General features: G+C 36.2%; 1 long non-coding RNA gene across 2 annotated transcripts in view; it reads right to left on the bottom strand.

Annotated features, from left to right (window-relative positions):
* The window catches only part of LOC136790528 (uncharacterized), a 127,472-nt gene that overhangs the window by 84,134 nt on the left and 17,493 nt on the right, over positions 1-25,845 (bottom strand). For both annotated transcript variants that reach the window (XR_010830629.1, XR_010830630.1), the window contains exon 2: positions 3,906-4,072. This is a non-coding gene — a long non-coding RNA (uncharacterized lncRNA). The remainder of the gene's footprint in view (positions 1-3,905; positions 4,073-25,845) is intronic.

Genomic DNA, 25,845 nt, shown 5'->3' with positions numbered 1-25,845 from the left:
TGTGATGAAGCAGACATTGTACAGGGAAGATATTAGTGACTGCCTTCAGCAAGAAAAATCTCAGAGAAGGACAAGGAAATAGACAGTAGACTATTTCATCAGCTGAATCAGTGAACTAGCACTGAAGCATTTGATATCTATATCAGCTATCTTGAACAGCAGCTTGATAGAAATGATAGAAACAGGTATCTGAATGCTACTATATAAATGTTAAGGATCCGCTGTCAAAGAATAAGGAAAGATATCCCCAAAACAAGACAAAAGCAAAGGAAACTTTCTTACTTCGGAATTAGCTCCTTCTAGACATTTTTCTGATAAAATAAAACATCACTTGAGCATGTAATTTATTAAGAATTTATGTATAAAACTTACACTGTGTATATTTAGGTCTCATAAGGGAAAAAATTGTTAATTTTTATGGAATTATAACACGTGTCAAAGTTACTGGGGTTTCATTTTGTCTTTTGTCAGATATTTGTTTGCAGTAACAACACAAGCTCAGTGTATTTGGTAGTATGCTTGTTAATGAAAATGAATTTTAACCAATTTTAATAAAAGTAGTAACAACACGCTCAGTTTAACAAACTTCATATCATTTAGCTTTGGATGACATATTGTTAACAAACACATCTTTTATATGAACTTCTAAGCTAATAACTACCTGTTGTTCATTAAGGAACACAAAAATAAATCATGAATGACCTAGTAAATTTATGTTTATTTTGTCTTTCCTTTACTAACAGCATAGGGAAAAGTGAGTTACAGAACTAGCAAATTAGCAGTCATTTTAATCTGACCTCCTGGCTTTCAGTTATGATTAAACACATCTTGGAATAGCATACTTTCTTGTTCTTCAGAGCTCATTCATTATTTTAGAATTGTCATCTCACCGTTGTGTTATACATGTTCAGTAGCTCAGGTCACTTTTTAGAACTTTTCATTGAAATGCTGTTGTTAAAAGGCTGCTTAGTCTCTCAAGAAGAACTTTTATCATAAGAAACCAGAGTTTATCATGCCCAAGAGGAGAGCTAAGTCCTTCAGTGGTCAGTTGCTAAAGGTAATTAATTCATCTCTACTTTAGAATAATTGTATTGTCAAAAAGGAGACAATGAAGACATTATTGGGATTGCCCTACTGAATCATTATTCTACTTGTTTGCGTGACAACCAATCAAAAATCATACTCTGAGTTCTTAAATGGCAACAGGAATTCAAATTAGCTTGCAATTGTGCATGAAGTTGTTAATGTAAGCATGGAAGTCATTTGGAAAAATACTAGGATATGCATGAAGAGCCACATAAACATGATGATCAGAGTAATAGAAAATCAGATAAATTATAGAGGGCAAGATCATCCTCTTGAGTATTAATAGGAATTTGTGCACGAGTTTATTAATTGAAAATGGCCAGTGTAAATGATGATGATGATGATGATGATATGGTCTTCCATTACCTTCTGATAAACTACCAAAAAAAATCAGTAGTAAAAAGAGAAATGTTAGCTCAGAATATATATTGTAGCATACCAGTAGGATAGAGCACCAGTAATGCAGGAAATTGTTAACTCTACCTTAAAAACTCTTGGTGAGATCTTATATGTAACAATAATAAAACTATTAATGTATTTGTCCTGTACATGTGTGTGGGCCAAGAGAAGCTAGTGTGCATGAGTAATAAAGAACCTATCTTGCCAAGAAAGGTAAAAGCTTTAGTGTTATATGTTCAAAGACCATGTTTAATAAGAAAAGAAGGAAACTCAATCTGAGCTGAAAGGATAAATTAATGAAAGGATAAATTTACATATAAACTAGAAATTACAGGAAGATTCCAAAATAACTCAATGAGGCTCAATTGCAGCCTTTTAGTAGGACTGCCACTACAAAACCATAAAAAACAATTTAAGATGAATTTTGACTAGTGTACAAAAGTGGTCTGATTACTGAGGCTAGGGTTTTTGTTTGTTTGTTTGTTTCTAAATCTTTTGCCAACTATTTGGAGAAAGTTAGAAAAGAGTCCATAATAATGTTCTATCAGTCCATTGGAGTGTTCAGGTTTAAATAATAATAAAATTATACGAATAAAAAATTTGTTTGGCTACAGGACCAAATATTCTAGAACTTCTAGAAAAATAATGATAATAATAATAAATTAATTACTGTTTAGGGATTAGGTTGCTTTAAAGCAAGCAGGAAGCCACCTCATAAACAACATGGATAGTGTTTCTGACATCCTGGAACACTCCTGTGTCATTCACTTGTCATTCCTGTCACTCATATTGACACTATATGTCATCATCATCTTAGAATCATCTTACTTATGTCAGATCAAAAAGATGGAACACAACAACAAATACCTGTCTTCGCTTCAGCTTGGATTTGGAGAAATCCTGATATATAAAACACCGGTTCAAATAATTTCTGTCTCTCTCTCTCTCTCTCTCTCTCTCTCCATTCCCCCAATCCCCCTTCCTCTCCCCCTCTCCCTGCTTTTTTTTGGTTACAACAGTTTGCATTACTTTATCAAGAAGGTCTCTCAGTACTGGAAAATAACTCATGATCAAACATTTACAGAAGCATCTGATGCATTTTACTGGCACAAGATTACCACATCTTCATCTGATTAAAAGACCAGTTACTGCTCTATGCTTCTCCAGCAATGAGTTTGTCCAAATCTAAAAAGAGAAGGGTTGCAAATTTTTGCTATTCTTCCTTCTTTGACTTCACAAATCACCTGTCAACTTTTCTGTGCTGCTTTAAAAATAATCTGCTTCTCCCTGAATGAGAAAATAGTAGGCAACAGCTCTTGTTATCAAGAAAATTTTGCTGTAGGATAACTCTCTTTATGTAAAGAATTACATGGCTGAAGGAAATTAAAGAAATGTTTACCCTTGGAATGTGTAGTACTAATTATTTTGTTTTCTCAGATTTTCCAAGTGTCTTAACTTTCTCCCTGCTTATTGTATTTTTATAATCAAATGTGATTGTCACAATACTATTATCAGCAGTAATAGGACCTAAAACCCCAAATCACATTTAATTGTTCAATGTTTCAACAATCAACAAGGACTTCAATTTCTTAGACTTCATTGGCCCCAGAACACTCATCAGTACATGGTCTTTCTCAGCATTGTTCCTTAATTATGTAGGCTTGTACTGGGTCTGGCTGGGATGGAGTTAACTTGCCCTGTAGCAGCCCATACAGTGCTGTGCTCTGCACTTGTAGCTAGAACAGCACTGGTATCACACCAGTGTTTTGTTTATTGCTGAGCAATACTGGCACAGCATCAGGATTCCCTTAACGCCAACCCCCCCCCCCTCCCAAGAGCCAATAGGCTGGGGATGGGCAAGGGGTGGGGAGGGGACATCACCAGGGCAGCTGACCTAAACCAACCAAATGGATCCTCCTTACTATATCGTGTCACACTCAGCAATAAAAGGTGGGAAATGGGAAGGAGAGGGGAAGCTCTCATTATGAAGATGTCTTTGCTCTCAAACAATGGCTATGGGTATTAAGGCTCTGCTTCCTGGGACGTGGCCAAACATCGCTCGTTTGTGGGAAGTAGAGAGTAATTTCTTTTCCCTCTCTCTCTGCTTCTGCATGGCCTTTTCTTGTTTTTCCCCCCTCTTCCTTTTCCCTTTAATTAAACTATCCTTATCTCAATCTGTGAGTTATTATTTTCTTTCCAGCATACTTTCTTCTCCCCCTCTCCTTCTAAGGAGGGGGAGTGAGAGAGCGGTTGTGGTGGAGTTCAGCTGCATAGCAAGATATAACCACCACAAGTCTCTTGGTCAAATTATCAAAAAACAAACAAACAAACTACAACAACAAACAACAGAAAAACTTTCAGAAGTGTTTCTGTTGCATTTGCAGAAATCAGCCAGATAATAACCCATCAGGAATACCTACCTTTTAGCATGTCCAAATGCTACCATGTGAAGATAGATGTACATAGTAACAATACAGGCATAGGCTATACAGGTGCTTTGACAGCTTGTCAGGTGGAAATGAGTTAAGATTGCTGTCATTATAAACAAAACGAGCAAAATGTTCTGCACTCCACTTAAAACTTCATCCTGAAAAACAAACAAAAAAAAATTAATTTTCACTTATTTGCAGAGGTATACGAAGTCATGATCAGAATCACAAGAAGGAAAGCAATATCATTAGCATGTCAGGGCTGTGAGCATATCTCACCTTCTAAGAGTTCAGCTGGCTGAATCCAAGCTGAATGTAAATCAGCTTCTTGACTGGGCACAGCTGTCATGAACAAAACTAGAAAGGGAGGCTGCCCCTCCTTTCTTTGGGAGCTGCTTTTAAATTTCTTGAGGGTGAGAGTAAATCAGGCAGCAATAAGGAGTTATGTTATTGACTTAGAAAGTTAGGTTCAGGATCTAACACGTGGGCAGCGATCATAATCAGCCTGAGTGCTGTGCTGGTCCATCACGATGACACAGGTCCAAGATCAAGCAAACCAATAGGTCAGGGTTAGAATTGAGGAGATGTGACTAGGTGCAGACATACTTTTAGTACAGGGCATCAGCAGAACTCTAGCATAAAATTAGCTTCTCAGAGTAAGAAGGGATACTCTTTCTTTTAGCTGTCTTCATAACAGCTCTTATAAGTGAGGGAACTGACCTTAGACTCAGCCAGCTGTACTTGCCTTAGCCAGGTAAACTCTTGGAAGAGGAGTTAGGCACTTTGTGTTAGGCAACAGTGTGGAGCAAAAAACCAAAGATCAGGTGATGAAAGATATAGAAAGATATATAGAAATTTTGTTGTGGTCTAAAATAAGAAAGTTGGAAGATGCTATCAGTATGCTCTATATTTAGATTTATATTTTGCTTATGGGGGGTCAATAAAGACTGTCCTCTAATACCATATAGATGTTCACTTACAGCTGTATTAACAACTAGTAACTTGGCAAATGACTGCTAGTATCATTGTCTACACAAACATCAATTTAACAAGTTCCGTGATTTTAGAAAAATATAATTGCATCTTACTTCATAAATTGCTAATTCATATGTGGAAATGAGATCAGGCAGGAGCAAAGTAGATTTTTTATTTTTTATTTTTATCAGTTTTTGGCAAGGTTAATGAGATAGCAGAAATAAGAAGATAAGTCTGGATTAAGTAAAAAACATAATTAAGTCCAGTCATCGTTCTGGTACATAAAGAGCTGCCATTTAAGATTATGGACTTCAAAGGATTTCCATCCATTTATCAGTTCTAGATTTCTCACGTGGTTGTTATGATTTCTGTGTATGTGTCTATTCTGATTTGCTGCAGAAGGTTAGTACTCAGAAGTTTTCTTGCATAAATGTTAGATAATGGTTACTATGTTCATGTCAACACTGAGTGCTGCTCCAGCCTTTGTTGTCTAGCTTGTTATGATCATTTTTACATCATAGATTCTTTAAAAGCTCAGATTGATTATTGGTAAAAGAGTGATAGATGAGAAATATCTTGTGAGACCGGAAGGACCTGTGCTCTTAATCAGTAACAGCTTAGTCATTCAGACAATTAAATGTGAGTAGCTATTTCTCCCCCAGGTCAAGTTTAGGGTTTTTCAATTTTAGGCTTTTTTATTTGTTTGTTTGTATTGTGTTTTTTTTTTTTTTTTCCTTTCTTTCTTTTTTCTGTGTAGTATGGAGCATGGATCAACTGCTGACATTTTGATGTTATATCCTCCTCAGTTCATCCTTTCCATTGTGTCAATATTAAACAGAAAAATATATTGGCCATACTCTTTGTCGACTTGTTTTCTCACAGATGCATTTATATTAGGCTTATAGAAACCGTTAGTCACTTTTTATGTAATGGGAAGAGATGGATAATCTGCTTGATAAATTTATAATATTAATCAAGATGGCAAGTGGGTTGCTAACTTAGCTGCTTCAGCTAAAGTCCCAACATTAAACTAGAGAATGTGGGCATCAGCTCCCTGACTTTAAAAAGATAACTAGATAAACCTTAATAATTCAGGACCCTTTGTGCTAAGCTGGGTTAACTTTGGGATTTTAAAGTGTCAATTAATGTTCATAAATATAGAGCTGGACAGACAGTAAGAGAGTAGCAAACATCAGACTTACAAGAAAGGCTTACTTGAATTTTTGACCTTGCGGAAAAAAATAATCTGAATAATAATATTATATCTATACAAAATAACTATACATCTGTAGAATAAAACATATGGAGATTCCAAGCACAATTCCTCTTTTAGAGCAGACAATAATTTGGCATGATTTATTTATTTATTTTGAATGCAGGTAATGGTATTGCTGATATTTTGATGTAATTCAAAAAGTGAATAGTTCACAATTATTCCAGGGACTTGAATTGAAGTTATCCTCTTACTTATAAGTACTCAAGCCAATAGGACATTATTCAGTAACTTAGTTTTTCCTAACACTTTTTTTTTTCTTTCCCCACCAAATTAAAGCAGTAATAGTCATATTATTTTCTGTTAAAAATGAAACCTTAAGCAACATATTTCAGCTACTCAGCCAACATGCTGCTCAATAGCTACCTTTCCACTTTATCCCATTGTGATTCAGGTGTGCAAAGGTGTTCTAAACTGGTTAAATGATCAGAAATACCCCAGAGGTTTTGCTACGAGTATGTTCTCTCTGGACTTATGAAAACTATAAATTTCAACTATAGGACTTTAGGACTCTAATAAAAAGAAACACTTAAAATAGTATTTTTTCTCTTCAACGTGCAATGCCAGGATCAGATTCATGTTTATCCATTCCCCAAATAAACACTAGGTTTCACTGTACCCTCTACTACAGGGACAGTGAAGCAGTTTATAAACAAACTGAGTCTCCTCTGTTTCGATCATCAAACACAGAAATATAGAATCAAATTAGAGGTCAAGTAATTATCTAGACAGCAGAAAAACTCTTGTTGGGGATCAGGTTGAAATTTACACAGCTATTAGAAAAGAAATATCACTTTATATATATATATATCAACAGAACCTGACATATTTGTTATTAAAAACAAATTGCTACTTAATTCCACAACACTATTACTAATTTCACTGTTTGTGAAGACATTTTTTTTCTATATTTGTTCAGTCTTGCAGAATGAAGCTTATTTCCCTCAATGAACAAAACATTTTGATCTTTACTTTCTGTTGATTCCAGAGTAATGTAGCTACAAATGGGAGGAAGAATGGTTTCTTTAATCTTTCTACAAAATGAGATGAAAGTATTCAATAAGATTATTACTATTCTCACGTCAATCAGCATTTCACATTAAGATGTGCTTTTTTTTTTTTTTTCTTTCCCCTCTTAATCAAGTACAGAAACTCTCCAAATCTATCTTTCTGGTTATTATTATTTATTTATTTTTTAGCCTAATTTAACCAGACAGAGGAATTTCACACTCAAATGTCTTATACAGCATCACGTACAGTCTATTCTTTACAAGTGTGGTAAGGAAAATCCAGCTTACCGAATTTCATGTTTGGGCTTTCAAGGTTTTATTCCAATTATATTGAATTTGATTTGTTGACAGCTAACATAAGTAGAAATGCTGAATCAGAAATCTAGTTGCATTACAGAGGTAGTCTTTCAAATTTCAAGTTTATTTTCATGACCCATATATGAACTAAAACTTGAAAATAACCAAGACATTGAAAAAATTGTTTATCCCACATATACCAACTGGAAGCTTTTCTGATAGACTCCTTGAATATTTTGTTTAGTTCTTCATATACCTTACAATTTAATATTTATCTCTACTCTTTCCACAGAGACTCTTGAAAATAATGAAATAAAATCCTCCAGAAGACAGTAAACAACATTAATAACAAATATTTTCTGATGTGAGTCAATGCTAATACTGTAAGTATTTTTTTAACCACTGCTGATGTTGCATTGACAGAAAAGTTACTAGCCACCCCCCCCCCAGCTTTTTTTTTTTTTTTTTGTGGCCAATAGAATAAATGTCACTAATTTTCTCTCTATTAGAACTTTTGATGATTTCGTCAAAGTGTGTGTGATAAAAGATAAAGAAGAAAACAGTTCAGAGAACATTCTTACACCTGCTGATATTAAAATCCAAAGAACTTGTTCTTTGTGGTTTCTGATCTTCAGTAGCTACCATGAGTCTGAAATCGTAAGTTTTCTTCTTCACAAAGCACATCACTCTCTGTCCCCTCCCCACTTGCACTCTGTTATTGTCAAAATATTTTTGCTATCTCCACAATTGTAATAAAGCTATAATGCTTTGGTCTCACTTGCCACTAAAAGGAGATCATAACTCCCTTGTGGGCACTGAAATTTTGGGAATTCCTTACATTACTGATAATGACTTAATTTTATTATTTGATATTCTCCCGGTACTGTTCTTTTTATAAACTACTCAGATCAGGAGCGTACCCCAACCTTATCAGCACATTCTATTTTCAGAAAAAGTATATATATACATAATTAAAAAGTATAACTGCAAAAGATCAATTTTACCAGAAATTAGATCATTATTTGAAGTTAGAACTGTCTGAGTAAGTGAAGAAGAAGTGGGAAAGAAAGAGGAAAAAATAATTTTCATTCAGTAGCTCCCTTATATGTAATATGCTCATGTTTTGCCCTTTTGTTCTTGCTTACTTTGAAAGAAGTTTCCTTTCAGAACCTGCTATTGCATTGGGTATAAATATCAATGTATTGGTAGTGAAGGAAAGTGTGGATGGTCTCTGTGAGAAGAGGCCAGGGTTGCCCCATGCAAGACATGGTTCCAGCTGGCTTCACAGCTGAACTAGAGCAGGGCATAGTTGAGCCCATTCACAAAGTTTGTGATGCCTTTGTTAAAACACACTTAAGAAAGAACAGAAACAGAAAGTACTTAAGAGGAGGAGGTGCTTATAGTACAGAACCTCTTTGTTCTTGTTATATTACTAATTGCAAAATTATGCAAGTATATCTCAAACATTAAACTCTTCATTTGCATTAAAAATAAGGTTTACAGCAGTATCTAACATATAAACCCTCATTTGCCAGAAACATAAGGCTCATTTCCAGCTACTGTGAAGAAAGAAAAAACAGAAACTAGTACCAGAAAACAAAAAGTCAGATGAGTATACCAAGGTCCAGTACACAAGCCTCTGAAGGAGAGAGAGAGAGATCTGATGATCGAGAACTCTCATCTCACAGTCCAGAAGACATCTGCACTTGGTGAGTGGTTTATCCTATAGGTAATAGAGTAAAGTGTAGCTGTGTATTAGGGCTGTGATAACTTAGTGCAGTTAGGTCATTAATTTCACAGGTGACCCAGCAACTTCCTGGCTAGTATATATTAGACAACATACTGATAGAAGACAATAAAACAACTTCTGATGAGGTGATTGACTCGACCACGAGGGCATTCAAAACAAAATATTTGATTAACTGTTACAAAAGCTCTGTTAGTGGGAATTTCCACAATATCTAGGATTACCCTAGGCAGTTCCTGCTTCCTAAACAGTTGTTCAGAACTATATGTATGTTTTTGTGTTATTTAGCATGCTGGAGAATCTGACCATCTCAGAGACTCCCCAAGGTTGTCCTTGCTGCAGATTCAGCAAACATTATAAGTACTTGTAAACAGTCAGTATAAAATATTCCTGCAGATCAATAAATGATCACATATGATAGTCGTTTGCACTTAGTAAGAATAGCTAGATGATATTTTTATAGGTAGCTTCAGAGAATTAATAGTGATAAATCTTACATTAATGAAGTCATCAGGTAGGACTGTGGGGGAACTAGAATTGAAAATAACAATGCTTTTGATCCAGGTAAAGACGCAGTTTCAAAGAACTTTGCAACATAGCTATCCATCACCATCTAGACAGTGGCTGAGCATCCTGCTTAGGAGATTTGATTGCCTGGGTGAGCATTAAATCCTAAAACACTAAATCCCAAAAAATCTAAGGAAGTGTTTGTTTGCTTGTTTTTGTTGGTGGGGTAGGAGTATTTTATTTATTTTATTAGCATGCTATCTGTACTTCTCTTTGACAGTGTATTAAATAGCTATGTAAGGTCTCAACTTACTTAAAATTTACTATGCTTGCTACTTTTGTGCCATATATAGATAGTGATGAATTATGATGTTTTTGTCTTTTCTCTGTGGTTTTCCTTCAGTTCAGAAGTATAAATTCAATTGTAGCATTGATCAGGGCAAAATAATTCTAGTTAGATGGATCCAGTTATTTAGTAACTGGAAAAGAAAATATTATATTAAGTTTAATGTATATTTTTAAACCATTATTATTATATATTTTACATTTTGCTATTTATGAATTAAGCTTTGCTCCACAAGACTGGCAAAACTTTCTCAGAATCTTCCTGACATATTGAGAATAAAATCAACAGTGTGGAGGAACAAACAAAAATCTCCATCATGCACCAGTCTGCTATTTCTGTCTGACTTTGAGTTGTACTTTGAAATCTGGTCTTTCCTTTTTCAAGTAAATGTTTATTTGAGCATAAAGAAATATTTCCTTCTCATTATACTTTGTGGAAAAGAAGAAGTAATTCTGATCAGAATAGATCTACAGCTAAATCTCCAAGTGTTTCCCAGCAGTTTACCAGTACAATATTTGAGAAGGAAACATACTCCTCTCCACAAGATCCTTGTTAGCTAGGGAGTAGCTATGAACCCACCCTGCTTATATATGTGAACAACATTTTCATTACTCAGTGCTTGCTCTCCATGTATTCTAAAGGTGTGGTTGTTTTCCATAGGTGTTTTAGTGGGAAAAACTTAAAACTCAGCATATCAGAGTCTTATGAATCCAATCTTTCATTTTAGATAACAGAAGAGACACACCCTTTCTCATATTATCATTATTTCCCATACCTCTGGGCAACTAGGCTTTCAGTACCTCAATTTTAGTCTAAACACTTTGATGAGGGAATAAGGACTTTGTAATAGCTTTCATGATGAGACTACAGCTCAAATACCAATCTTTAAAATGTCATCTTCATGCTTCATTTACCACTGAAAAATAATGTTATGACAACAATTTTCCATTTACATGTGTCAGCAGGTGGCACTCAGGAAGATGGGCAATCAGTTATTTCCAATATTTGTTAGTACCTAACAAAGTATAATACACTGAGATCATACAGAAGATTCATTTCCTTGTGAAGACTCCTGTCCATTAAACCTTCTCTATCCCCCTGGACAGAATTAAAGAGCATAATGTTTTTAACTTCTTAATATATAATATATAAAGTCTATAACATTTCCTCAAATTCCTTTAAGGCACCTGTCATGGGTACAAGTTTCAAAGGATCTTGAGTTGCATGACTAGGCCTTTACTAAAGCAAGACTACACAACAGCACAGAGTGCTCCTCACCCTACTGCCCAACAAAACCCCTCTTTGGTTGAAACCTGAGAATGGATTCTCGATCTAATGCTTATCTAATAGCAGAACATTTCCTTTATAGTGAGGGAATTCTATGATTTCCTTTGCTCTGCTTGGAGGTTCAAAGGTCTGTAATATTGTCTGAAGATCCCTGCTTTCAATGTTTGAAAAGATTTCTTGGTTTTACATCTGGAAGACAAATGCATTACAGAATTGCCAGCTCTCATTCATGAGTTGGATCCCACTAAGTATAGCAGATTTCTTAACAATCATAAGAATTTAACTAAGTACAAGTAGAGTAAATGTAAATGTTTATGTTGCTATTTTGTCCAGCAGTTACTTCAGCTGGAACACCGAGCTTGTTACATAACACCAGGCATGGATATATAAAACAGACTTACCATGGATTCTGGAACAGGGTGTCAGCCATACACTTTTCTGTAGACTATTTAAAAAGTTATTCTCTTTTTAGTTGTTGAACCAAAATGGATTTGTATTTTCAGTCCCAGCAAGACTTACTTTCTGAAAACTATTTCATAACGGTGATCACTTAAACAATATTATCAGTGATCCATAGTAGGATTCTCAGCTTGAAAAGCAATGAAGAGTATGGTACACTCTAATTGCCTCTTGACTGCAGGTAGGTTATTGAATAGGTAATATCAATTTTACTATACAGTGAGCAGACATAGACTTAAGGCAGTCTTATTAAAGAGCTGGTCAAAAGTCATTTCCAATTGAAGAGTTTTCTGTCAGAAAATGCTAATTTACCTGTCACACTTTTAGTGCTATCCGGAACTGACCAGTTTCCTGATAGCCTACCCAAAAAGGAAACAGAAGTTGCTGAGCCAAGCTAACTAGCGCTTTCTGTAGAGGGCTAGGGAGAATTTAAACTTTCGTTATTTCAGTGTATGCACTATTTCATTATCTTTTTTGTTGATAAAAAGGGTGGAGGAGGATTTAATGTGTGCCCTGGGGTCTTTGCCAACAGTATTTTCCTCCATACTATGTTTTTATTGAAAAGAAGCATACCATATGATGGTTTTGCTGTACATCTTCAGAATCTCAGTTCTGGAAAACCTGTTCTAAAGTTACAGGTTTTATTTTATATGACTTCTGAGAATTACAAACACTCTGGTGTCTGTAACAGTAGTCTTTTTTTCTTCACCCAATTCATAATGAAGTAGGTATAAACTCATCTGAAAAGCCAAAAAGAGGTCTTAAATCCTAGATGAAGTAGTTTCTTGGTGAAGTTCCAAGGTGAAGTAGTGAAGTAGAAACTGCTTAACCTTGGATAACGCTGTTGTTGCATAGTACGGAAGCAAAAAACACACTTTTCTTACTTTCACAAAGGATTGTTAAAATTCAAAAATCTAAACCACAAAAATAAAGAGAAAATCATTCTCATTCCAAATTTTGAGACAAGAAAAGGCAATGTATTTTTAATATAAAAATTGATTTTGTGGTATACATATAATTACTACAAAAGAAATATTAATACTTCAGTGAATTCTACTGATATGAAGTGTATTAGGAAGTGTGAGTTATATTAAGAAAATCTTACTATTTATCACTAGTATCATTTTTTTAATGTTACTTCTTGTGAATCAAGAAAATAACAAACAACAACGAAACACCACAAATATTCTGAAACAAATCTTTGAAATACGTTCACAGGACAGATACTTTCAAGGCTATTTGTCAAGACATAAAACTATTGTTGCAGAAAATACATTGCATTAAGGTCTATGATGAACTGTAAATATTTTCTTCCTCTTTCCTTTCGTATTTGCTGACATAATAGATCATAATGGTTTCTTCCAGAACTAGTATCATGCAATTAACCTATCAAAGTCCCCAAGTAGTAATTCATGTGATGGACTACCATTATAGAGACTAATTAATTATTTGTGGGTAGTGCAGTGGAGAGTCTCTGCAATAGCTCTAAATGAATCATTACTGTCTACTGGCAATAAATGTGTTTTAAGAAACTTATTAATATGTTTGTCTAAGGAGATGGGTATTCCAGAGAGAAGTCCTCCCCATTTTCTCACAGCCACATTCAAAATGCCTAGTACTTTTATTCTTCCGTTATTTCAGTGGGGTTACTACCAGAGCAGTGTTATAATTAAGAATAAAACAGGAAGATGCAGCTGTAAATTATCCAAACATATTTAGGTGAGTTTATGCTTTCTACAAGATCATTATGCAAAACATAATTTGAAATGTACCAATACCAGCACTGTTTCAAATATCATTTCCTACTACCTTTCTTCTGGCTGTGAAGAGATAATAAATCTTAATATGAATCACGATGAGCATTAAGTATGATTAAGTGAAAGATTCTAGTGAAATATGATATTGGTTGCTCTTCACAGGAATTATGAATATACTGAAAAATAAGCAATGACATCTCTATCAAGTTTGGTTTATTCATCTTCACTGTTCAGAGCACCTGAAGCCAATCTCCTGGGTTTGGGGGTAAACAGTTTTGCCCATATAATGGTTATTTATTTGAATATGAGCTTTAAGAAACCCACTGTCTCAAGTGTCCTCATATCAACAGACTGACTTCACGTGTGTCATTGCTTTCACTAGACACCACAGAATAGAAATTTATTCCAAAATATACAAACCTCTAGAAAGCTGGTTTAAATTACACTTGGTGTAACTTTGGTATTTTCCTGCCTTTTGCTACTCAGATCCATTCAGGTTGTGATACTGGAAGTGATAAAACCAATTAATTCAGATGTTCAAAATAATTATTTCTTTCAAGACATTGAAATCATGTTAGATTATGATTTTTTTTGTTAAAATGAATTATGTGGATTATTGATAAAGTAGAAAAATATGGAAAATCTAAGGCATGCATCATGGTGACAAACATAATTATTGGCTTTTGTGTTGACACTTTGCATTTTCTTTATCTACTTCACTCATCCTAAGATTTCTCTTTATGTGGAGAAATAGATTTCTCAAATGAAAGATTTGCCTATGGACAAATAATAATGTCAGCATATCACAGAATTGGTGATTAATCGAAATAAAGTCCAGTATAGAGACCTTGTTGGGTGATTGAATGCACTATAACCTCAGTAAGGAATTGCTGCTTCTGACCCTTTGCTCCTAGAAGACTTCTGGGTACAGAGCAGCAAACAGAGAAGTAACCAACAAATTCAACCACTGATCTATTAGTTTAGATGGAGAAAACAAGCCCTTTAAATTATCTACTAAATGAAATCTTGCTGGGGAATGGAGTAATATGGAGCCATATGCTAATGGATGACAGTCAGTAACAAGCCACTTCCTAACCAGCCTTTCAGCTGTAACTAATCCTGTGATTATGCTGAGTGTGTTCCAGTGCAAATAAAACATAGACCTCCTTAAATCACCTATGTTCTTTGCACAGAAGCATATCTGGAGTGCTGAGATGAGTATCATAGCTCAGCTGAGAGAAACAAATGAAAATTCAAGGAGTAATCCGAATCACTGTAGCATGTGTTGTAGCAAAGATGAAATTACTAGAAAAGTTACCTGTCTTCATGATCATACTGTTCAAAACCTTTGTTTCATAGCAAGTTACATGTCAATAGTCACAGCTATATAATAATGGGCTGGGATGTGGCCATTCCCTAGGATGTGTGCATGCCCCCATAGCATGCAGCTCATATTAAAAGAATAATCAGAGCAGGCCAAGTTGTTCTGAAAGCCAAGACGCTGAATACAGGCTTAGGCTATACATCTAGTATGGACATATGTTAATAACCTAGGGAGCAGCTGGGAAATGGAGGGCTCCCCCGTGGTTGACCCGAGGGTAGTTGGGGAGCGCCTGAGTGGGCTCAACGCACACAAATCCATGGGTCCCGATGGGATAAATCGGAGAGGTGCCTGAAGCTTGAAGGATAGCCAATGTCACTCCGGTCTTCAAGAAGGGCAAGAAGGAGGATCCGGGAAACTACAGGCCGGTCAGTCTCACCTCTGTCCCTGGAAAGGTGTTGGAACAGCTCATTCTGGATGTCATCGCCAAGCAATTGGAAGAATGTTATGAGTAGTAGTCAGCATGGATTTACCAAGGGGAAGTCATGCTCGACCAACTTCGTTGCCTTCTATGATGACATCACCAGCTGGATAGATGGGGGGAGAGCAGTGGATGTCATCTCCCTTGACTTTAGCAAGGCTTTCGATACTGTCTCCCATGACATCCTGATAGCAAAGCTGAGAAGGTGTGGGATAGAGGAGTGGACAGTTAGGTGGGTTGAGAACTGGCTGAGTGGCCGAGCTCAGAGGGTGGTGATCGGTGGCGCAGAGCCCGGCTGGAGACCTGTGACTAGCGGCGTTCCCCAGGGGTCGGTGGTGGGTCCGGTTTTGTTCAACATCTTCATCGACGACCTTGATGAGGGAATAGTGTCTGCCCTCAGCAAGTATGCCGATGACACGAAGCTGGGAGGAGTGGCTGACACGACAGAAGGTTGTGCCGCCATTCAGCGAGACCTGGACCAGCTGGAGAGATGGGCAGGAATAAACCAAATGAGGTTTAATAAGAGCAAGTGTAGAGTCCTGCACCTGGGAAGGAACAACCGAATGTATCAGTACAGGCTGGGGGACAACCTGCTGGAGAGGAGCTCTGAGGAGAAGGACCTGGGGGTCCTGGTGGACGACAGGTTGACCATGAGCTGGCAGTGTGCCCTCGTGGCCAAGAGGGCCAATGGGATCCTGGCGTGCATTAAAAGGAGCGGGGCCAGCAGGTCAAGGGAGGTGATCCTCCCCCTCTACTCCGCCCTAGTCAGGCCTCACCTGGAGTACTGTGTCCAGTTCTGGGCTCCCCAGTACAAAAAAGACAGGGATCTTCTGGAAAGAGTCCAGCGGAGGGCCACAAAGATGATACGGGGCCTGGAGCATCTTCCCTATGAGGAATGACTGAGAGACCTGGGCCTGTTCAGCCTTGAGAATAGAAGACTGAGAGGGGACCTCATCAATGTGTATAAATACCTGAGGTGTGGGAGACAGTGGGATTTGGCCAACCTCTTCTCAGTGGTTTGTGGGGATAGGACAAGGGGCAATGGCTACAAGATAGAGCACAGGAAGTTCCGCACCGGCATGCGAAAGAACTTCTTCACGTTGAGGGTGACGGAGCACTGGAACAGGCTGCCCACGGAGGTTGTGGAGTCTCCTTATCTGGAGATATCCAAGGCCCGTCTGGACGCCTACCTGGGCAGCCTGCTCTAAGGAGCCTGCTTTGGTAGGGGGGTTGGACCCGATGATCTTTCGAGGTCCCTTCCAACCCCCTCGATTCTGTAATTCTGTGACATGCTTCTTCATAAAGAAAGGCTACTCAGAGCCAGAAGCCAGGACACGACAGACGGAGGGAGTAGCATCATGTACAATGACAGAGTACTGTGGTACCTTAGAAAGAAGATTAGTGATTAGGCCAAGAGCCTAATGATCACCATCTAAGTCCAAACTGACAAGGACAATCTGAGTTCAAGTCGGGAAACCAGCTCTACCAGCCAGGGTCATTGTCCAGACTAATAGTGTCAATGACCAGGCAGACGCATAACTGTAATGCTGCTTCAGGCAGCAGTTCAGGCAATGATTAAATGCAAGAGTCTCAGCTTAAAAGCAACAACCAAGCAAAAGAAGGGGGGGGGGCACTGCAGAGGCTCTTTAGCAGAATTGTTAGGGGAAAGGCTCTTCTGAGCCTTCTTTCAGTTTTTTCTTAAAGATCCCCAAGGCTGTCAAGACTTCTACAGATCTATCAGCAAGCTGAACTTGTCAGAAGAACTAAACTCCTAAGAGGGGAGTCTTCTGAACCCTGACAGTTTCCAGACCATGAAAGCTTTCAGCTGGAAGAAATATAACACTGTGCTAGACTTATGTCTTCTAATTCTCCTAGAAGCAGAACTGAAAACAGTGAGATAAACCAGATTGTGTCCAAAGATTAACGGTTTGGATCACTTCTGAAACTCTTTCCTGCAGATTCAACATCAAGTAGTTAAAGAGATATGGTCTATTTTGGAATGAAATTAAAGCAATATAGTGCACTGTAAACTGTAAACTACCTTGGCAAGTGAGGAGGTGGTCAAAACATGGAGTGTCAACTGAAAGACCATCTATCATTGACATAAAAGAAAATCTTTTCTGGAAAACTTGTTTTCACTTTCTTTCCACAAAGAGGTAATGAAAATCGTTAATCAGACACATTTTTGTAGGTAAATATTACCTGACCCCAATGATCTCAAGTTAAGTAATTATGGGGTGCTATCTTAAAAGAATCAGGTGCTAAAATTTAATCATAATTTGTTTCCTCACATACTCTATGGTGTTGTTTTTTGTTGTTCTTGTTGTTAGTTTTATTTTTTCAAATCTATTTATAATGCAGCTACATTCAAAAGAGATTGGAAATGAAATACTATCTTGATTATGCTCAACATACTAGTACCACCTTCCTGAATTGAATCAGCAGCTGTGTAGATCTGGAAGTAGGAGATACTACAGGTTAAATGGAATTATAAAATGTTACATTTTTGCGTCCACTTGCCAATCATTTTTCAGGTTGGTATATGTAGGTTGCTTCTGTCTTAGATGTTGTTGCTGATAAAAATTATTTATTTACCTTATTTAATACCACTAAAACACTTCAATTTTGAACAATCTTTTTTTTTCTTTTTTAAGAAGAAAAAATTTTTGATATGTTATGTTCAATTATTTCTGTATATTATACCCATCAACATCAAAACCAGGAGAAAATGTGTTTTGTTCATTTTATTGATTCAGCAGCTTGATGGCCTATCAGAAAATGAAGCATCATTTGACCTTGTTTACATATAACACCTTGTTTATAGTATAGACTTGTCTGTTAATTGAAGAAATTACTGCTTCACTGGAGTGCACTAACCCAGGAGCTTGAAATCACTTTCTGCTAAAAATATTAAGCAGTTTTTGTGTAAGATTCAATATTTGTGGATGTTATCATGAGAATGATAATTTGATTTTTGGAAAGTACACATAAAAGTTTAAAGGAGTCACATAACTCTTTAAAATACTAGCAGAGAAATAACCAAGACAGCTGTTAGAAAAACAGGTTTTAAAAACAGATTATACATATATATATAGAGAGAGAGAGAGAAAGAGAGAGAGAGAGAGAGAGAGAAGTAAACTAACTTGACAAAAACAACAAGAACAACAACATTCATGTAAACTTTTAGTCTCTTGATATCCTTTCTATTATTCGATATCATCTGTCAACAAATATTATTCGGCAGTAACCAACTGCCAACTGCTGACCCTAAAAATTATTGTATTGTTCTCTTCCTAAGCACAGAATAAGAAGGTAATATATCTCCCAAGTGGTGTAGATTTATATTTAAATCTAACATTTCTCTTGAAAACAAAACACTTTTTTTTTCATTTTTTTGGTCAATTTTATTTGTCACTAGGGAAAGTATAGCCCATCAGTTTCTGAGAAGGAAAAAGAATTTCTGTATAAAGTTTGAAGACAAGGCAGTCCACTACAGGTCTGATACAAAATGACGTCTCTTCACTTTTCTATTTTAAATCTCCAAGGTGTCCTTTGAAGGAAACGTTACGCATACTGAAGTCTTTCTCTTGGTCATCTCTACCAAGCAGAACTCACTGTGTCATGTTTTGTGCCAGCAGACCAGGGTGGTAAATCCTTCTCTGCTGAGATTCAAAGTCTTGACACCTCCTAGCCATCTTTCAGAAAAATAAAGAATATTATATCACATAACAAATAATAGAACTGGAAGAATAAATATCCTCCTTTACCAACCTCATGTATACACAAACATGTCTCTGGAATTCCAGCAGCAGAAGTATATTAGCAAAGGCTACTGCCTTTGAAAGTACTTGCTAATACTAAAATAGTCCAACATCATGAAATACCAGGTACTTGTTCTTTTCTGTTTTTGTTTTGTTTTATTATTTTATTTTATTTTATTTTATTTTATTTATTTTTCCCCAGTATTTTTATCAGCAGGTATCCTTATGGCAGCAGATATTCATCCTTATCTGGATAGTTCCTACAGCAGTTTGAATTGCCCCTGACAGATAATTCACTATAGAGTCTGTAGTATCTGAAGGAGACTTGAACAGTCAAAGAATAAGTGCCAAAAGTGGCACATAAGAATAAAATGGAGCAATCTTGCTTCTTCAGAAGGAAGTAATAGCTAAGGAAGTTATTTATGACTTTGCAATCCATAAGATCACCGTTACCTCCTTGTATTATAGTTATACTCTTGCTACCTCGGTAAAATATCTCCCAGAACATAAAATACTTTAAAATTTGAGTTAAAACAGATTAGCTTTTATTAAGGTTGGTTAGAACTGAAATACATGTAGCAAGAGCCCCAAAGGACTTATGTGTTATTTTGCCTGAGGTATAAGTGAGAAAATCTGGCAGAATTCTTACATCTTTCAGCATGGTGAGGACTCCACTTTCAGCTACAAATTGCAGACTGGGAAATCCTATGAATTCTTACCACTGGAAAGGCTGTGCTAGGGCCTGTTAAGGAGAAAAATATGATAAAATTGCCCACTAGTCTAATACATGAGATGCTGCTCTCAGGGAAAGAGATACATAGGCTGTGCAGCTGTGGAGCAGATGGCACACACAAATGGCACAGAGAATTGCTTTGTGTTCTCCAGTGGAGTTTCCTTTAGGGAATGGGCAACGGAAGAAAGTGTGTGGCACTAGACTCATTGTCTAGATTATTTGTAGAAGAAAAGGTCTGCTAACTTGAAGTTTCAGTACAGGCAAGGTAAATTAATGTCTTGAAACTGAACCTGGCAGCCTTATTGTGCAATGAAAATAGCCCAGCACTCCAGTGTATTTATATGATCAGTGGAACTAAACCCATTTTATTAAAAGTGGTAAAAGGCAATTAATTGTTTACAATGTCAATGTGTTAGCTCATACCTGTGTTCCATTTTGAAGTGAGACAGGTAGCTCTTTTGACAGGGAGAAGAGAATAGTTTTTATCAGAGTTTAGATCTCACGTGCATATTGTATGTGACAACCACTTGTACCACAAAGCAGTGGAGGATCACTGGTTTGTTAATAAAAGCTGTGTAGGTGTAAGTGGTGTTTTGAACTGTGATATAAGAAGCAATTATGTGAAATTGCTAACTACTGGAATGACACAAGGATGGAAGGTCACTTTCACAAAGGGAGAAATTAGTTTAAGAAAACATAATCTCAAAATGGTCTCAAAAACCATAGTCTTTGATTCTCCAAAAATATTTTTTACCACTCTTAAACATTAGATCAGCCCTTTGCTCTGTTTATTTCCAAGCTAGGCACCAAAAATGGAGACATAAAAAATGGTTGGTTGCTCCTGAAAATTTTGATTAGTTTATTTCCCACAGCTACCATCATTGAAATAATCCAAAGAATTATCCATAGATTAGGTTATGTTATAGACAAAAGATATGTTCTTACTTATTAAGAAAGCAATGAAAACTTGTAAATAATACAAATTAAATTCTATGCAGAGCAGTATATATATGGGAAATCTATCCATTCTTGAGCTGTCGCAGTTCAACATTGAGTATATTATTCTAAATCCCCATCTCTTTAATTTTGTGTTGGTATACTGGACTATGAAGTAAAGCATATCAGAGCTCTGATGCACAGTTCTTGTCAGAATTAACTTTAGTGACTGAAGAGGTCACTGTTTGCCCAGCTGGAAGTGGTAACCTGCTCTGACACCATGCTGAAAGCTGACAGAAATCACACATCACAGTTCCCACATGCTGACCCTTTTCTGATTTTGCTCTGAAATGGCCTGGAGTCAGTCTCACAGTGCAGCCTAGCAAAGACACCACCTCCTAGACAAAATCCAATAATTGACTTTGAGTTTAGTGAATCTGTTAAGGCAAAGTGAAACTCCTAACTTGTATCACTGGTGAAGGTGATCTCAGCTGAACAATTTTGTCTTGAAATGCTCTGTTAAAATTCACTTATTATCAGGTACAACAAGGTTACAACTTGATAATTTATCGTATTGTTATGTAATGACGGTTACAGTTCTCAGCTGAGACTCGGTAGCTTCTCCTGTGCATTTTAGAAGTACAGGCCAAAATGGAACAAAGAAGGAACATGTTCTTCAACATTTGATAGTTAACAGTGATTCAGGTGCAGCCAAAAATCAGGAAGTTAGAATAAATGGATGCTTCAAAATACTGTTCTTAACCAACTCCACAAATGAAAGCCAATCCAAATTTTTGTATCTGCTCCTACTAGTCTGTGCAATGCCCTTCCTTATAAAGTCAAAATTCTCACTAGCTGAGAGAAATTTGATTTCAAACATTAAATTGACCAAGGTGCAAGTCATTCATTCATTTTTTTTGTCTTCATTCAATATATTTCATATTCATAAATTGATAGAACTGTGAAGTAAATGATGTAATGTGTAAATGCAGAAGAGAAAAATCCAAGAATTTTGCTTTTAACTGTATAGCTTTCTCCTTCTGTTTCTCCCTTCTCCTTTCTCTACTTGTCTATGAAGTGGGAAACAATTTAGCTGTGCAACACAGTTACCACCACCCCCCCCACACACACACCGAAAAAAGTCACTAAAAAAAACACAACTAAACAAGTAACCAACCAACCAACCAACAACAACAACAAAAGCAGCAATTTCAGTTTTGCACTTCTAGAAAGCTGGTCTCTGTCATTTGATTGCATGTTGATTGATAACATATAATTTTATCCCCCATAATAAAAACTTTGGAAATTATTTTTATACTAGCATCTCAAACAGGGAACAGGAAGGAAAAGAAGGAAGATATATATCCATCGAGGAACCAGTATACAATCACTGGTGCTTCATCCTGCAAAGTAATAAGAATTTTCTTTCATGTTCAAAAACATTTCCAAAGGCACAAAAACCTGGTGCCTTCACAAAGAAGGCATCAAGGGCCTTGGGAACACTATTGGATTAAGATTCCAGTGTTCTCATTATAGCCTTCTCAAGTTATTTACATGCAGTCAAGTTTCAGAAAAGGTAATTTCTGTGATTATAAGGAGTCACATAACACTGAATATTGGATGAAGCAAGAAGGATAGAGTGAATAGTAACTGGAAATAATAAAATTAAAATAGAACATTTTATGTTCACATTAATAATGTTTGAATGAATAGAAGAACGTCTTCAATATCACTAATGACAACTGAATCATGTCAGAGAGATATGAGTCAGGAATATGATCCATGCTGTTTACCATGTATTAATCAGTACTTTGAGAGAGGGAGAAAATAGAATTGAATAATACACTTAGATTGTACATGTTATATTTACTCTAAGTTAAATGAAATGCCTTAAACAAGGTCTTTATACATTTTTTTTTCTTGGAAAATTCTCCCAATTTATATTTTTGTCAATTGTTTTAAGACAAGAAACAATACACTTGAAAGCCATTTATAAATATTTTTTCAGTATTTTCTGTTAATATGGTACCCCAATGCATACAGGAACATTTTATAGTTGGATGAAGAGTTCACTGAGTGTCCAGAGGAGTTTTTTGGTAACCCTATTTCAGATTTCTTGAATTATATTGGTCAAAAGATTTAAACTTCTATTTTGTGGACCCTTCATTTTATTTTTTTTTTGTTGACCTTACCATAACACCTCAGGGATGAAGATTTACAATTTCTCTTACCTCAAGACCCTCAGACTCTTGAATCATAGAGTGCAATCAAACCCTTGTTCCCACTAAAATTTGATTGACATGTTACACTGTATTCCCTTTGGGTGCTTCTGTGAAGAGTAAGAGCAATGACAGTCACCAGGCTTATGGTAGTAATATTTCCCCACATTTCACCCCTTGGTAGAAATATCACTGTTTATTTCCCTTGAAGCTTAGGAACTCAGTAGAATTTAGGAACTGTAAACAAGTCACTGTCTTTTTACTATGGCTCTTTCCTATAAGTCACTAAAAATCCACCTGGATCAGCTTGTCTAGAAGGCTAATTTTCATATCATGGTTTCTGTCTGTCTCCTAACTCTTTAACTGATATAATTTTCCAGGTCTGGCAATGTACATATTGGCTATTTCACATATACTCTTTATGCCTGGTTGTCAACACTCATGGCTTCAAGTATTGTCAGCATATGGAATGAGATGAGGACACAGAACTAGAAAGGTTGCACAAAATAGTTGTGGTAACATTATATATTACCTTGTTTATTTGTTTCCATTACTTATTGACAAAGAAAACCAGTCTCCACCTTTAGACTGTACATTCAAGAAGTAGACATGTTGTGACACAGAAGTGACCAGGACTGTTAGGTCTTTCATTTCTCCTATTCTGTATGGAGCATTCAGTCGTTATAAAGTAAAATTGCCTTAACTCTGAGTTTCCACCAGTATGATCTTATGCTGAAAAAAATGTTAATTTGTGATGTATAATTAAAGTCAACAAACTATCTGAGATTAAAGGGGAAAATGCATTTCTGAGTCCATATTCTGTTACAGAGAATACCTTATTTATGGTTCTTATTTCATAAATTAAAAAGGGTCAAGATGATGTACCTCTTATAACAAGGACTTGAGTAATTTAGCAATGGGTTAAAGAACAGTTTCTGAAAAAATGAGTTCCCATTAGGCTTCAACAAAACTGTGCATGAAATGACATGCAAAGGTTAACCGATTATAAAGATCACAGTATTATACACTAGCACAATTCTGTATCCCAACTGAGATGTTTTACATGATAAGGAAGCTGCAAAATGCATTAAGAGCTTCCTTAAGCTCCTAAAATGGTAACATATTACATTATCAGTAACTCAGTCTTGGAATAACATATTAATATCCTGAAGTGTTAATTAATCTCTTGTCTCTTGCATAGCACTTTATCCTGCAGTTTCTGATATTTCTGTCTTCTGTCTCACTTTCCTTGTTTTATTTTTTATGTATTTTGAGAATATAAATACTGAAATGAAATTATTCACACTAATCTGTTAATATTCAGCTAATACTTCAAGCAGCACTATTTTTATGGCAGCACTATTGCCATAACTTTGCCTTTAGAGTTTTTTCCATGTAATATTTCATTAATCACAAATGGATGAATAAGTAAATTTCTCTATCACAAAACCACCTTCAGAATCTGTCAGGTATTTTTTGGATAGTCATTTTTCATGTACTACTTCCTTTATTTCTTCCTTCTGTATCTGTATTATCAGACTCCTGCATCATAGGAATCTATCACGTGGTCTGCCACTTGGTCATTTGGCACATATCTTAACAGTTTAGACTTGTCCTGACTTTATTTTTCTTAACATTTGGTACTTTCCCATAACTCTCATTCATTGTTCTATAGAACTTTTGTGTTGATATAATATTCCACTAATTTTGACAGTGCTCAAAGTCTCCAATACCCTTTGTACATCTCTGTTGAAATGGAATAGAAGTACTTCTTTCTTCATGTTACATGATGTTATATGGTTTATTTATATTACTCTTTCTATGCACAATATAAACTTTTCTAAACAAGGTAGGTATGTTTTGAGTCACCAGTGTATTCCAGAACATGCATAAATCTGTCATCTTGATCTTATCAAAATCAACAAACACAGATAACTCTCTTTCTAAATTACTTAATCAGCAGAGATATTATCAGAGGAATTTTATATACAGCTGGGAGGTCATATGAGGCTCAGGCACTTATAGACTACTTTCCTTGTAAATTATACTTTAGATCACCAGTGTGGAAAATTTCATTTCACACTTGATTAGCTACTTTGGGGAAGAGAACATTAAGATTCACATTTCCTTCCCAACCTTCATCTTCGTGGTTTCATCCTACATGTTATCATAAGTGTAGTATGTAGCAATATTACTTCACAGTTATGTTAAAATGCTCCATTTCCTTATTCATCTGTCTATCTGGTCTGTAATTTTTTTTTTCCCTTTGAGAACCAGGTTGTCAACAGTATATACTTCCTTAATCCTTTAATGTTTTAATATATCTTCATCTCATTTTTTGAACATTGGTTATAAAATCAGCTTACCATGAAGCAAAAATATGGGTGACAGGCAGGGTAAGGATGAGTTTTACTTTGATGTGATCAACTTCTTGTGGAAAAGGTTTCAGAAAGGGGCACCAATAAATTGATCATTAGATGAAATCTTTTAAGGAAGACAAGTCCTGTGAGGAGCGGCTGATGGAACTGTGATTGTTTAGTCTGGATAAGATGAGGCTCAGGGGAGACCTTATTGCTCTCTCCAACTACCTGAAAGGAACTTGTGGGGAATTGGGGGTCAGCCTCTTCTTGCAGGTAACTAGTGATATGACTAGAAGGAATGGTCTCAAGTTGCGCCAGGGAAATTTAGGTTAGAAATTAGGAGACATTTCTTCTCAGAAAGAGCAGTCAGGCACTGGAATTGGTTTCCTAGGGAGGTGGTGGCATCACTATCCCTGGGGGTGCTCAAGGAAAGGTTAGACCTGGTGCTTAGGGACATGGTTT

Source organism: Anser cygnoides, chromosome 3 (assembly GCF_040182565.1).
Source record: "Anser cygnoides isolate HZ-2024a breed goose chromosome 3, Taihu_goose_T2T_genome, whole genome shotgun sequence".
Taxonomy (NCBI): domain Eukaryota; kingdom Metazoa; phylum Chordata; class Aves; order Anseriformes; family Anatidae; genus Anser; species Anser cygnoides.
The sequence above is the reverse complement of the archived record's forward strand: the minus strand, read 5'-3'. Positions and strand labels throughout refer to the sequence as shown.